This window comes from Odocoileus virginianus, chromosome 26 (genome assembly GCF_023699985.2).
Source record: "Odocoileus virginianus isolate 20LAN1187 ecotype Illinois chromosome 26, Ovbor_1.2, whole genome shotgun sequence".
In the NCBI taxonomy this organism is placed as follows: Eukaryota; Metazoa; Chordata; class Mammalia; order Artiodactyla; family Cervidae; genus Odocoileus; species Odocoileus virginianus.
The window spans coordinates 7,480,175-7,494,317 of record NC_069699.1 but is presented as its reverse complement, the minus strand read 5'-3'; the positions used below and the strand labels follow the sequence as shown (position 1 = coordinate 7,494,317).

The following is a 14,143-nucleotide window of genomic DNA, read 5'->3' as shown; positions in this document are numbered from 1 at the left end:
TGTACACTCAAGTATGAAGACCACTGTTGGACACTAAGGATGATTTATATATTTCCTTTCCACCAACATGCTATCTTTAACACCAACACTCTTCTGAATGTTTATCTTAATGATTGTCTGTATTTTTTAAGTAAATCCAATTTTATCTTTGGCACTTTATGATTACTAATAATTCTTCTAGTAAAACTAGCATCTGAATCAATATCTAAGTGCACCCTGACACCAGAGTTGACAACAAACAACCTTCTCCCATAGTCGGCACACTTTGGTCCAGAGGCCAAATCTAACTCATGTTCTGTTTCCATAAATAAAACGGTGCTGCAACACAACTGTGATTATTTGTTTGCGTATTGTTTATGAGTGCTTTTCTATTAATACTACCAAGTCAGGGTTGAGCAGTTACAACACAGTCCATATGGCCTGACTCTGTATTTGACTTTTTACAGGAAAAAAAGTTTGCTGACTGACACTGTCAACATGTATTCATTCAGTATATATTTATTCACCATATGCTATTAATCAGGCACTGTTTCAGTAACTGAGGGTATAGAGGTGACAGGTCTCAGGTCAATCAAGGGACAAATATTTGAATGGGTGGTGGTGGTGGGCTGACAATAAACAAGCTTGCATGTGTGTGTGCTCAGGCAGTCGCTCAGTCATACTGGACTCTTTGGGACCCTATGAACAATAGCCACTGGGCTCCTCTATCCATGGGATTCTCCAGGCAAGAATATTGGAATGGGCTGCCATTTCCTCCTGCAAGGATCTTTCCGACTAAGGGATTGAACCCACGTCTCCTGCATCTCCTGCACTGGCAGGTGTTTCCTTTACCACTGTGATACCTGGGACACCCCTAAAAAAAAGCATACATGTACAAAAATTAATAAGATAAGTTCAGAAAGTGATTTGTGTTGTGAAGAATATAAAGTGGGTGCAGTGGCATAAAGAGACTGCTGAGAGGCAGCACCATCAGGCTAGGTATCAAGAAGGCACCTCAGGAAGACTGACATTAACTGAAGACTGCAGTGAAAACAATGAAATGCTGACAAGGAGCTGGGTGGACAAAGGTCTCGGGATGGAAAGGATTTGATTTGTCCTAAAACCATCAAGGCCAGTGTGGAGTCAACTAAACTCTGAGAAAACAGAAAATACAGGATCCTGGCTAAATGTTTGTCAGATTTCTGATCGATGATAAATTGTATTCTTTCATTTCCACTGTGTTTCATAGAAGGAAGCAATATTGATTAAGATTGCTTAGTTTTCTTTTGTGTTAATGATTTATGTTGGCTGCAGTGTGAACATAAATGATTTGTACGACAACATTGAAAAACCTAAGACGGTCTGATTAAAATGAAAAAAAAAAAAAAAAGATTTATGTCTCCTTTAGATGTGAGGCTAAATTATTGCTCCCTACTCATCTCCACCCTGATCAGGCTATTTAAGGTGGCAGAGTTAAGTCAGACCTTAAAATTTTCCTCTCCCCAAACTCAGTGACAAGAACAAATACAAAATGAAACAAAAAAATCCTGGGAAAAAGAAATGAAAAGAGCTGATGACTTGAACATGAAAAATAAATAAGTTTTAAGAATATATAAATTTCCTTTAAAATTTTATGGAGAAAACGTTGGGGTTGAGTGCATAGTTGGAGGATGGTGGTTTGTTTGAAAAGAGGAAATATGTTAGAGAAACACTGAAAATTCTCATTAAGAATCACCAACTTGGTGTGTGCTTTGGCAACAGAAGTATTAAAATTGGAAAGATACAGAGAAGAGTAGTATGGATGACGTGTAAGAAAGATCTAAAAATTCATGAAGCAGTCCATATTTTTAAAAATGAGATAAGAGCTTGAATAGATATTTCTCCAAAGGTGATGTACAAATAACCAATAAGCAGGAAAAAATGTTCAACATTACCAATCATTAGAGAAATACAAATTAAAACTACAATTAGTCCTTATTTCCTACCTATTAGAATAGCTACTATAAAAAATACAGAATATAACCAGTGTTGGTGAGAATGCAGAAAAACTGCAACCCTTATGTACTATTGGTTCCATTCAGTAGTTCAGTCATCTCCAACTCTTTGTGATCCCATGGACTGCAGCACATCAGGCCTCCCTGTCCATGACCAACTCCTGGAGCTTGCTCAAATTCATGCCCATTGAGTTGGTGATGTCATTCAATCATATCATCCTCTGTCATCCCCTTTTCCTCCTGCCTTCAATCTTTCCCAGCCATCAGTCATTTCCAATGAGTCAGTTCTTTGTATCAGGTGGCCTAAGTATTGGAATTTCAGCTTCAGCATAAGTCTTTCCAATGAATATTCAGGACTGATTTCCTTTTGGAATGACTGGCTTGACCTCCTTGCTCTCCCAGGGACTCTCATATGTATTCTTCAACACCACAGTTCAAAAGCATCACTTCTTCAGTGCTCAGCTTTCTTTATGGGCCAATTCTCACATCCATACATGACTACTGGAAAAACCATAGCTTTGACTAGATGGACCTTCATCAGTAAATAATGTCTCTGATTTTTAATACGATGTCTAATTTTGTCATAGCTTTTCCTCCAAGGAGCAAACATCTTTTTATTTCATGGCTGCAGTCACCATCTGCAGTAATTTTGGAGCCCAAGGAAATACTCTCTCACTGTTTCCATTTTTCCCCATCTATTTGCCATGAAGTGATGGGACTGGATGCCATGATCTTTGTTTTCTGAATGCTGAGTTTCAAGCCAGCTTTTTCACTCGCCTCTTTCACTTTAATCAAGAGGCTCTTTAGTTTCTCTTCACTATCTGCCATAAAGGTGGTGTCGTCTCCATATCTGAGGTTATTGACATTTCCTCCAGCAATCTTGATTCCAGCTTGTGCTTCATCCCACCTGGCATTTCACATGATGTACTCTGCATATAACTTAGATAAGCAAGGTGACAATATACAGCCTTGATGTACTTTGTTCCCAATTTGGAACCAGTCCACTGTTTCATGTCCGGTTCTAACTGTTGCTTCTTGACCTGCATACAGATTTCTCAGGAGGCAGGTCAGGTGGTCTGGTATTCCCATCTCTTTAACAATTTTCCACAGTTTGTGGTGATCCACATAGTCAAAGACTTTGGCATAGTCAATGAAGCAGAAATAGATGTTTTTCTGGAATTATCTTACTTTTTCTATGATGCAACAGATGCTGGCAATTTGATCTCTGGTTCCTCTGCCTTTTCTAAATCCAGCTTGAACATCTGAAAGTTCATGGTTCACGTACTGTTGAAGCCTGGCTTGGAGACTTTTGAGCATTACTTTGCTAGTGTGTGAGAAAAGTGCAATTGTGCGGTAGTTTGAGCATTCTTTGGCATTGCCTTTCTTTGGGATTGGAATGAAAACTGACCTTTTCCAGTCCTGTGGCCATTGCTGAGGTTTTCAAATTTGCTGGCATATTGAGTGCAGCACTTTCACAGCATCATCTTTTAGGATTTGAAATAGCTCAACTGGAATTCCATCACCTCCACTAGCTTTATTCATAGTGATACTTCCTAAGGCCCACTTGACTTTGCAATGAGGATGTCTGGCTCTACGTGAGTGATCACACCATTGTGGTTATCTGAGTCATGAAGATCTTTTTTGTATAGTTCTTCTGTGTATTCTTGTCACCTCTTCTTAATATCTTCTGCTTCTGTTAGGTACATACCATTTCTGTCCTTTACTGTGCCCATCTTTGCATGGAATGTTTCCTTGGTATCTCTAATTTTCTTGAAGAGATCTCTAGTCTTTCCCTTTTTATTTTTCCTCTATTTATTTGCATTGATGACTTAGGAAGACTTGCTTGTCTTCTTGCTATTCTTTGAAACTCTGCATTCAGATGGATATATCTTTCCTTTTCTCCTTTGATTTTCACTTCTCTTCTTTTCTCAGCTATTTGTAAGGCCTCCTCAGAGAACCATTTTGCCTTCTGGCAATTTTTCCTGGGGATGGTTTTAATCACCACTTCCTGTACAATGTTACAAACCTCTGTCCATAGTTCTTCAGGTACTCTATCTATTCAATAATCCCTTGAATCTAGTTGTCACTTTAATGGTATATTCACAAGGTTGATTTAGGTCATACTTTCTTCAATTTTAGTCTGAATTTTGCAGTAAGGAGTTCGCGATCTGAGCCACAGTCACCCCAGTCTTGTTTTGCTGACTGTATACAGCTTCTCCATCTTCAGATGCAAATAATATAACCAATCTGATCCATGTGTCTTGTGTTGATGGAAGAGGGTGTTTGCTATGACCAGTGCGTTCTCCTGTCAAAACTCTGTTAGCCTTTGCCCTGCTTCATTTTGTACTCCACGGTCAACCTTGCCTGTTACTTCAGGTATCTTTTGACTTCCTACTTTTGCATTCCAGTCCCTTATGATGGACAGGACATCTCTTTTTAGTGTTAGTTCAAAAGGTCTTCATAGAACCATTCAGCTTCAGTTTCTCCAGCATTACTGGCCAGGGCGTAGACTTGGATTACTGTGCTGCTGACGGCTTGCCTTGGAGACGAGCAGAGACCATTCTGTCGTTTGTGAGACTGCACTCAAATGCTGCATTATGGCTCCCCTGTTGACTATGAGGGCTACTCCATTTCTCCTACAGGATTCCTGCCCACAGGAGTATATATAGTGATCGTCTACATTAAATTCAACCACTCCTGTCTATTTTAGTTCACTGACTCCTCAAATGTCGATGTTCACTCTTGCCCTCTCCTGTTTGACCACTTCCAGTTTACCTTGATTCATGGACCTAACATTTTAGGTTTTAAGCAGTATTGTTCTTAGAGCATCAGATTTCACTTCCGTCACCAGTCACAATCACAGCTGGGCATTGTTTTTGCTTTGGCTCAGCCTCTTCATTCTTTCTGAAGCTATTTCTCCACTCTTCTCCAGTAGCATATCAGGCATCTACTGACCTGGGGCGTTCATCTTTCAGTGTCATGTCTTTTTGCCTTTTCATACTGTTCATGGATTTCTCCATGGCATTCTCAATGGAAACAGTGAGAGACTTTATTTTGGGGGACACCAAAATCACTGCAGATGGTGACTGCATTCATGAAATTAAAAATGCTTGCTCCTGGAAGAAAAGTTATGACCAACTTAGACAGCATATTAAAAAGCAGAGAGATTACTTTACCAACAAAGGTCCATCTAGTGAAAGCTATGGTTTTTCCAATAGTCATGTATGAATGTGAGAATTGGACTAGAAAGAAAGCTGAGTGCCGAAGAATTGATGCTTTTGTGGTGTTGGAGAAGACTCTTGAGAGTCCCTTGGACTGCAAGAAGATCCAACCAGTGAATTCTAAATGAAATCAGTCCTGAATGTTCATTGGAAGGACTGATACTGAAGCTGAAACTCCAATACTTTGGCTACCTGATGCAAAGAACCTACTAATTAGAAAAGATCCTGATGCTGGGAATGATTGAAGATGGGAGGAGAAGGGGACGACAGAGGATGGGATGGTTGGATGGCATCACCAACGCGATGGATGTGAGTTTGAGTAGGCTTTGAGAGTTGGTGATGGACAGGGAAGCCTGGTGTGCTGCAGTCCATAGGGTCGGAAAGGACATGACTCAGCGACTGAACTGAACTGATGGTGTTCTCAAAGCAAGAATAGTGAAGTGGTTTGCCATTCCCTTCTCCAGTGGACCATGTTTTGTCAGAACTCTCCACCATAACCCATCCATCTTGGTTGGCCCAACACTGCATGGCTCATTTCATTGAGTTTGACGAGGCTGTGATCCAAGTGATCAGTTTGGTTAGTTTTCTGTAATTGTGGTTTCCATTCTGTCTGCCCTATGATGCATAATGATAAGAGGCTTGTGGAAGCCTCCTGATGGGAGGGACTGGCTGTTGGGGAATCTGGGTCTTGCTCTGACGAGCGGGGCCATGCTCAGTAAATCTTTAATTCAATGTTCTTTTGATGGGTGGGGCTGTGTTCTGTCCCTGTAGTTTGGACTGAGGCCCAACTATGGTATGGGTGATGGTGGAAACGGCGACCTCCTTCAGAAGGACTTAGGCTAGGACTGTTGTATCCAGGGCTCCTGACCCCACAGCAGGCCAGGGTCGACCTAGGCCTCCACTGGAGACTCCTGGGCGCTCACAGGCAAGTCTGGCTCAGTCTCTTGTGGGGTCACTGCTCCTTTCTCCTGGGTCCTGCTGCACACAAGGTTTTGTTTCTGCTCTCCAAGAGTCTATTTCCCCAGTCCTGTGGAAGCTCGGTAATCAAATCCCACTGGGCTTCAGAGTCAAATTCCTTGTGAGTTGTCAGTCCCTTTGGCAGATCCCCTTGTTGGGAAACATGTTGTGGGCCCTAGAACTTTCACAACAGTGGGAGGATTTCTTTGGTATAATTGTACTGTTGGTGGGAGTACAAAACTGCATAACTGCTGTGGAAAACAGTATGGAGGTTCCTCAAAAAATTTTAAAATAGAACTACCTATAAACCAGCAATTTAACTTCTATATCCAAAAGAACTGAAAGCAGGATCTCAAAGAGATATTTTCACATCCATGTCCATAGTATCACTGATCACAATAGCAAAGACGTTGGAGCAATCCAAGTGTCTAACAATGGATAAATGGATAGACAAAAGGCTATGTATACATACAATGGTATATCTGTCATCCTTAAAAAGGAATGAAATTCTGATGCATGTTATAGTATAGATGAATCTTGAGGACGTGATGCTAAACAAGTCAGTCACAAAAAGATAAACGCTGTATAATTCCGCTTATACAAGGTTCTTAGGGTAGTCCAATTCAAAGACACAGAAAGCAGAATAATGGTTGTCAGGGGCTGGTGGGGGGGTGGAATTGGGAGTTATGGTTTAATATAGTGTCCATTTTACAGTATAAAAAAGAGTTATGGAGATGAATGGTAGGGATAGATGCACAACAATGTGAATATACTTAACACTCCTGAACTGTAAACTTAGAAATGGTTAAAATGGTAAATGATAGGTTATATAATATTTTTACCACAATTAAAAAAAAAAGTATTGACAGATTGTAGAAAGGAAGGAGACAGGTCAGAACAGAGCTTGAGAGTGCTAGAAACTGCTGACTTACTAAGACCATATGAAAATGCTATCCAGAATTAAAGGTTTTTATCACTTTGCAGGCAGGGTGAAAAGATGAAAAGCATAGAAAATCTTGCCTTAAATTGTTCAGATTGAAATGACTAATTAAAAATTGCTTTCCCTGGCTTTTTAGAAAGGGAAAATGCTAACTACTCACATACAGATTATTGTCTTCTCCTTTTCAAGTATATTGTGAGCCAGAAGCTTGAAATTAGCAAAGAGTAACCACATAGCAATTAATGACTTGAACCTGCATTGATGCTTTTGAATTGTTGTGTTGGAGAAGACTCTTGAAAGTCCCTTGGACTGTAAGGAGATCAAGTCAGTAAAACCTAAAGAAAATCAACACTGAACATTCATTGGAAGGACTGATGCTGAAGTTGAAGCTCCAATACTTTGGCCACCTGATGTGTAGAGCCAACTCACTGGAAAAGATCCTGATTTCTGGGAAAGATTGAACACAAAAGAAGAGGGTGTATGAGATAGAAGCACACTGACAGTGGACATGAATTTGAGCAAACTCTGGGAGATAGTGAAGGACAGGGAAACCTCACCTGCTATAGTCCATGGGGTTGCAAAGAGTCGGCCACAGCTTAGCAACTGAACAACAGCCACATAGCAATTAATGACTTGACTCTCCTTTATGGTTAAAAGTAACTTCTGTTATATTTGATACAGCATGATTAGCACCACTTTCATAGGAACTGGCTGTTTATAGACTCACTGAAACCATCTCCTTTCCATCTGACTCACCCAGAAAGTAGACTCTTTACTGCTTTCCTCAACATCAGCTGTAGTCAAAAACTTCATAAATCACTATGCTGCAGTAGACAAAGCCTTGCCACAGATTACAAAGACAGTGGTTTCATTACCTGGTTCTGCATATGCGAAGTATATTAGTATAAGCAAAATAGAACCACTGCAATTAAGTTTCCTCATCTGTAAAATGATTCTATGTACATCATGAGGTTGCGCTAACAGATAACATACATGCAAGCACTCAAACAACAAGATTCCATGCAAATATAGGTTATAACTCTCATCAAATTCCCCATAAATCCGGGAGGAACCAAGAGTCAGCAAACACACAGAAGACTTTAAGAAGTCCCATAACTCAGGGTCTTTCAGCGCATTATACATTGAGGTGAACATTCAGGGATAAAAATAGGAGAGGCTGAGACTCCTGTGGTGGCCCAGTGGCTAAGAATTTGCCTTACAATGCAGGGGACATGGGGTCAAACTCTGGTCTGGGAAGATCCCACATGCCATGGAGCAACTAAGCCCGAGCACCCCAACTCGCTGGGCCTGTGCTCTAAAGAGCATGAGCCACAACTACTGAGACCAAGGGTGGCAACTACCGAAGCCTGTGCGTCCTGGAGCCCACGCTCCGCAGCAAGAGAAGCCCCTGCAATGAGAAGCCTGTGTGCCACAATGAGACAGTAGCCCCTGCCTGCTCCAGCTAAAGGCAGCTGACACGCAGCCGCGATGACCCCGAGCAGGCCAAAATAAACATAAACAAACACATACATTTTAAAAAGAAGGCTATTTCATTAGGAAGTTATTTTGAGAAGAGCCAAGAAATAAGAAGACTTTTCAGGCCCCCCAAATATGCAGTGTTCTAGGTCTTACATTCTTATTGAGGAAATCTTTATTTCCCGCTTTGGTGAAAAAGTATTATAATTTAGAATCATAGAATTTCATAGTTATATCTGTAAGTATTTTGTTTATATATAACAATTAATGAATATCTTGATTTTAGAAGATTTGGTTCTCCTGAACCCTAAGAGATCAGAGAAAACCTAGATTCTCATCATTTTTGTAGATGATTTTGTTCAAGTTCTTACATTTTTATAACCTCATTTTTCTATCAGAGTGAGGGACACTTTGCTCCTTTCTTAGTTTCGACTGGCCACAAACAGTGCCCTGGGTGTAGGTTCAGGTGCAGATGGCTTACTAGGAAGGTAGCTGCAGAAAGGAGAGTGAGACAGACAGGAAAGGGGCATCCCTGAGCTGGTTTCTGTGAACAACGGAAGCTCCTTCACCCTCGGGACTGTCCAAGGAACCACATGGAATACTTCTCCAAAATGACCCCGCTAAGGTGAGGGAAGCTGAGGGCTTACCCCCAGGTGGTGTCTGCATCCTAGTTGGTGGCTAAGGCGTCAGGGATCATCTGAGAGGTAGGAGAGCAGAGAGCTGCTGTGGCGCGCACTTGACGGGAGGCGCTGTAGAACAGAGAAAACAGCTTGGGGAAGCGGGATGTGGTACAGACACACAAACGTCTCCTGCCTTGTTGGTTGCTATGTGACTCAGTGACTTCATATGTATGCACTTAGAGCAGTACCCTTGTTATTGTTGTTTAGGATCGAAGTTGTGTTGCTTTGCGATCCCATGGACTGTAGCCCACCAGGCTCCTCCATTCATGGAATTTTCCAGGCCAGAATACTGGAGTGGGTTGCCATTTCGCTCTCCAGGGGATCTTCCCGACCCAGGGATCGAACCCACATCTCCTGCATTGCCAGGCAGATTCTTTACCACTGAGCTACCAGGGAAACCCAGAATGCTGGCCTGTACACTGCAAGAACTGTAAGTGGTAACTGAAGATTTTACTGGACTAAGAGGTTTACTTACAGATACCACTAATTGGTAAGGATTTAGCTCTGACCCCTTGATGCTTGCTCCTCTGTGTCTTCTCTACTATATCTGTTGCTAAATATATCTTTCCATGTTTTACATACATATCTGTATTTTGTGTGAACATGACCACTCTTCCATTACCATTAAGATTTTTTAAAATGTATCATCTCATCTTTGTTGTCTTATTTAAGTGGTGATCCATTTGAAAAACATGATTAAGTGCTTCATTCAATTTTGTATAATTGTGAGGAACTAGAACAATTTTATGTATAGCAAGGTAGTTAATAAAAAGTATGTGTTTCAACATGGTTATAAAATGAATGTCTTTCAACTGCCCTCACCACTGAGTTTTACCTGTGTTTAAAACACATGGCCTTATTACTTCAATGAAAATTCAAATTCATAGCTCCCATTAGCATTGCAGACCATTGCTGCCCTAGTTTTCCTGGATATTAATGGAGATTCAGATCTTTTAATGAGCTTAATACAGGAAGAATTTTGGCATTCACATAAACTACTGTCCTTCTCTTAGCCTAGGGCTGGAGAGAAAATACTGACCATTACAAACTGGGCAGACAACTTCAAAGATAGTTAACTGTCAAAAAAGCCAATATCTACGACATAAACAACAAATGCATAACCATTTTCAGTGTTCTTCATTATCAGTTCTTGGAGACAACGTTCTCTTGATCTCATCTACCTCACTAGTTACCTAATTAATTCTCTTTGTCATCAGTCTACATCCACTCCCCTGCCCAGGCTTCCCTCCTGAACTTTAGGTGCATATAAGTCACCATGTTCTCAATATTTCCACTTTGATGGTGCGGCAAATTATTTGGTTTAAAGCCACCATTTCTTCCCTGCTTTGCATACCTTCACATTGTGACACAAATGGTCCCATCAAGGGGCTGAATCTCTTTACTCTCTGTGATCTGGACTGAACTCGTGACTTTATTTAACTAATTGCACGTAGTAGAAGGGACACAGCCGAAGTTGCCAACTGAGAATACAAAAGACAGTGAAGCCTCCACTCCCCTCTTGTCCTGAATTCTCCACATAAAAAAGCGTATTCTAAGCTTACTGGAAGATAAAACCACTCGGAAAAGAATGATACATCCTAGTTGAGGTTTCCTAGCCTAGATCAACCAGATTCCAGTGAGGCTTCCAAAGCCTCCAGCCTACTGAAACCACATGAGTAACGCCGGCTGAGGCCAGCAGAACCACTCAGCTGAGCTCTGCATGAATTGCTGACACAGAGATCCATAACCAAATAAGTTTTGTCATGGTTTGTTACATGGTAATAGATATCTGATAAATAAGTTGAAAAGATATTACTAATGTAACATGGACAAACCTGAACCCTTGGCTTTACCACTTCAACCTACTACTACACAATTTCCCCTTTATAAATAATTGGTCATTTCAATCATCTAATTCCTTGGGCCAGAAATCTCAGTCATCCCTGCAACATTTCTTTCCCACATATCCAAACCATTACAGAATCTTGTCTGCTCTTAATATCTTCAATTAGAACATTTCTCTTTGTTCTCTGTATTACATTCTGCTTTACAGCAGCATTATCTCTTAGTCAGATGACAGCAATTAACTCCTAAATTTTTTCCTTGCTCTGTCTCCACCCCCTGCAATCTATTCTCTGCACAGCAGTGAGAACAACCTTTTAAATCCCAAGATGAATGGATAAACCAACTGTGGTATATCCATGCAATGGAATAATATTAGACACAAAAAGAAATGAAGGTCTGACTCATGGTATAACATGGATGGATCCTGAAAATACTATACTAAGTGAAAGAAGACAGTCACGAAAAGTCACATATCCTAGGATTCCACTTCTGTGAAATACCCAGAATGAGGAAATCCACAAAAGCAGAGTGCAGATTGGTGGTTACCAGGCACTGTCATTTATATTATTAATAATGTGTAGAGGGTTTTAGTTTGTATTGATGAAAATGTCTGGAATTAGATAGAAGTAACGGTTGCAAAAAAAAATTGTAATACATGCAATGCCACTGAATATGTTCACTTTAAAATGAGTAATTTTAAGTATGAGAGCTTCATGTCAATAAAAACAAAACAAAACAAAAGTTTCAATGGGTTCTCAGGTCACTCAGAGCAGTCACCCAAATCCTCACAAAGACCTCGTGTTCCCAGACGGCACGGCCTTCACTCCCTCTCTCCCTCTGCTCTCTTCTCTTCCCTGTAAGTTTCAACACTATTGGTCAAACACTCCTTATACTTGCTTATCTTAAGATTCATGAGTTCTTGCTTTCTCCAGTCTGGATTGCCTATTCCTTAGATATTAACACAACTCACTTTCCATTGCCTTTCAGTTATGCAGACCTTATATGGTATTTTTCCTTTCATATTTTTTTTCTTATCTATCTAGTATATATAGAAGGGAAGGAAGTGACATGCATAATGTCAAAATGTTGGTATTACCTAGTTTCATCTGGATAATTTTCCCTGATCCTAAGTAGGTACATGATTATATAACAGGGAAAAATCTCTCAAGAAAAAGAATATGAGACTCTCAAAGACAAACATCTACAAATTAAAAGTAAATGTCACGGGACTTCCTGGTGGTCCAGCAGTTAAGACTCCATGCTTCCAATGCAGGGTGTCCAGGTTAGATCCCTTGTTGGGGAACTAAGATACCACATGTCACATCATGTGGCTAAATAAAGAAATTAAATGAAATTAAAAATATCACAAAGGAAGGCTCATTTTCTCATATATATTGATGATGTCCCAGGTGCTTGGGATATGTGCTGTTATGGTGATGAGGAGGAGACAAACTAGACAGGACCATGCAATGGTCTATGGAGTATTTTGGTTCTGCCTTACTTAGTTCCACTTTTGAGAAAGGTTATAGACATTATAGACCCTGTTCACACTGTACTGCCAGACTTCATGGCATCTTTAAAATTGTCTTGACCCACACAAACAGATGGAGAGATATATCATATTCTTGGATTGGAAGAAGCAATATGGTGAAAATGATTATACCACCCAAATCAATCTACAGATTCAATGCAATCCCTATCAAATTACCAATGGCATTTTCCACAGAACTAGAACAAATAGTTCACAATTTGTAAGGAAACACAAAAGACCCCATATAGCCAAAGCTATCTCGAGAAAGAAGAACAGAGCTGGAGTAATCAAACTTCCTGACTTCAGACTACACTACAAAGCTACAGTCATCAAGACAGTATGGTACCAGCACAAAGACAGAAATACAGATCCATGGAACACAGCAGAAAGCCCAGAGACAAACACATGCACATATGGGCACCTTTTCTTTGACAAAGGAGGCAAAAATATACAATGGAGACAAGACAGTCTGTTTGATAAGTGGTGCTGGCAAAACCAGATATCTACATGTAAAAAAAGAAATTAGAACACTTGTTAACACCATACATAAAAATAAATGTAAAATATATTAAAGACCCAAAGGAAAGGCCAGAAACTATAAAACTCTTAGAGGAAAACATAGGCAGAACATTCTTTGACATAAACCACAGTAATATCCTCTTAGACCCACTTCCTATAGTAATTGAAATAAAAATAAACAAATGAGACCTAATAAAACTTAAAAGCTTTTGTATAGCAAAGGAAATTATAAACAAGATGAAAAGACAAAACTTAAAATGGGAGGGTAAGATGTGTAGATTGAGTGAGAAAAGCTCTATCAGTCAATGTAAATTCATTGAGAGGAGTTAGGAACCTATGAGAATTTTCTCATGAAGAAGTCGAAGCTTCAAGGCCACAGAAGGCCGTGTGAGAGTTGGAGCTGGGCATCAAAGGCTTTGGGTAAGGAAGCACATCGAGAGTGGTTTGAGCTGATGATGCTGAGAATGGTGGAAGGCCGGGAGTTTATACTTCAGGCGGTGGATGATGGATGTGGTGGCAAACTGGAGTCAACTGTGCATGGATGTAGAGCCAATCTAAATTCTACCCAGACTAGACAGCCTCCTCCCAGAGAACTCAGAAGCTGCTCTGCTCAGATGATCTAGCTTATAACTGCAGATTAAAAACCAGTCTTGGCATAGAGAACAGACTTACGGACACAGTGAAAGGGGAGGAAGGAGAGGGTGGTATGTATGGCAAGAGTAACATGAAAATAGACATGACCATATGTAAAATGGAGAGCCAATGGTATTTGCTGTATGTCTCAGGGAACTCAAATGGGGCTCTGCAACAACCCAGAGGGTGAGATGAGGAGGGAGTGGGAGGGGTGTTCAGGAGGGAGGGGACACATGTATATCTATGGCTGATTCATGCTGAAGTTTGGCAGAAACCAACACAATACTGCAAAGCAATTATCCTTCAATTAGACATAAATAAATTTTAAAAATTAAAAAAATAAAAAGGCATCACCATTAAAAAAAAAA

General features: G+C 40.3%; 1 long non-coding RNA gene and 1 other non-coding gene across 3 annotated transcripts in view; one reads left to right on the top strand and one right to left on the bottom strand.

Moving 5' to 3' along the window:
• LOC110136113 (uncharacterized) overlaps nt 1-14,143 on the bottom strand; it is a 382,942-nt gene that overhangs the window by 229,205 nt on the left and 139,594 nt on the right. The window lies entirely within an intron of this gene.
• LOC139031365 (U6 spliceosomal RNA) lies at nt 1,724-1,828 on the top strand. Its single transcript, XR_011483837.1, has one exon. It is a non-coding gene; the product is annotated as a U6 spliceosomal RNA (small nuclear RNA).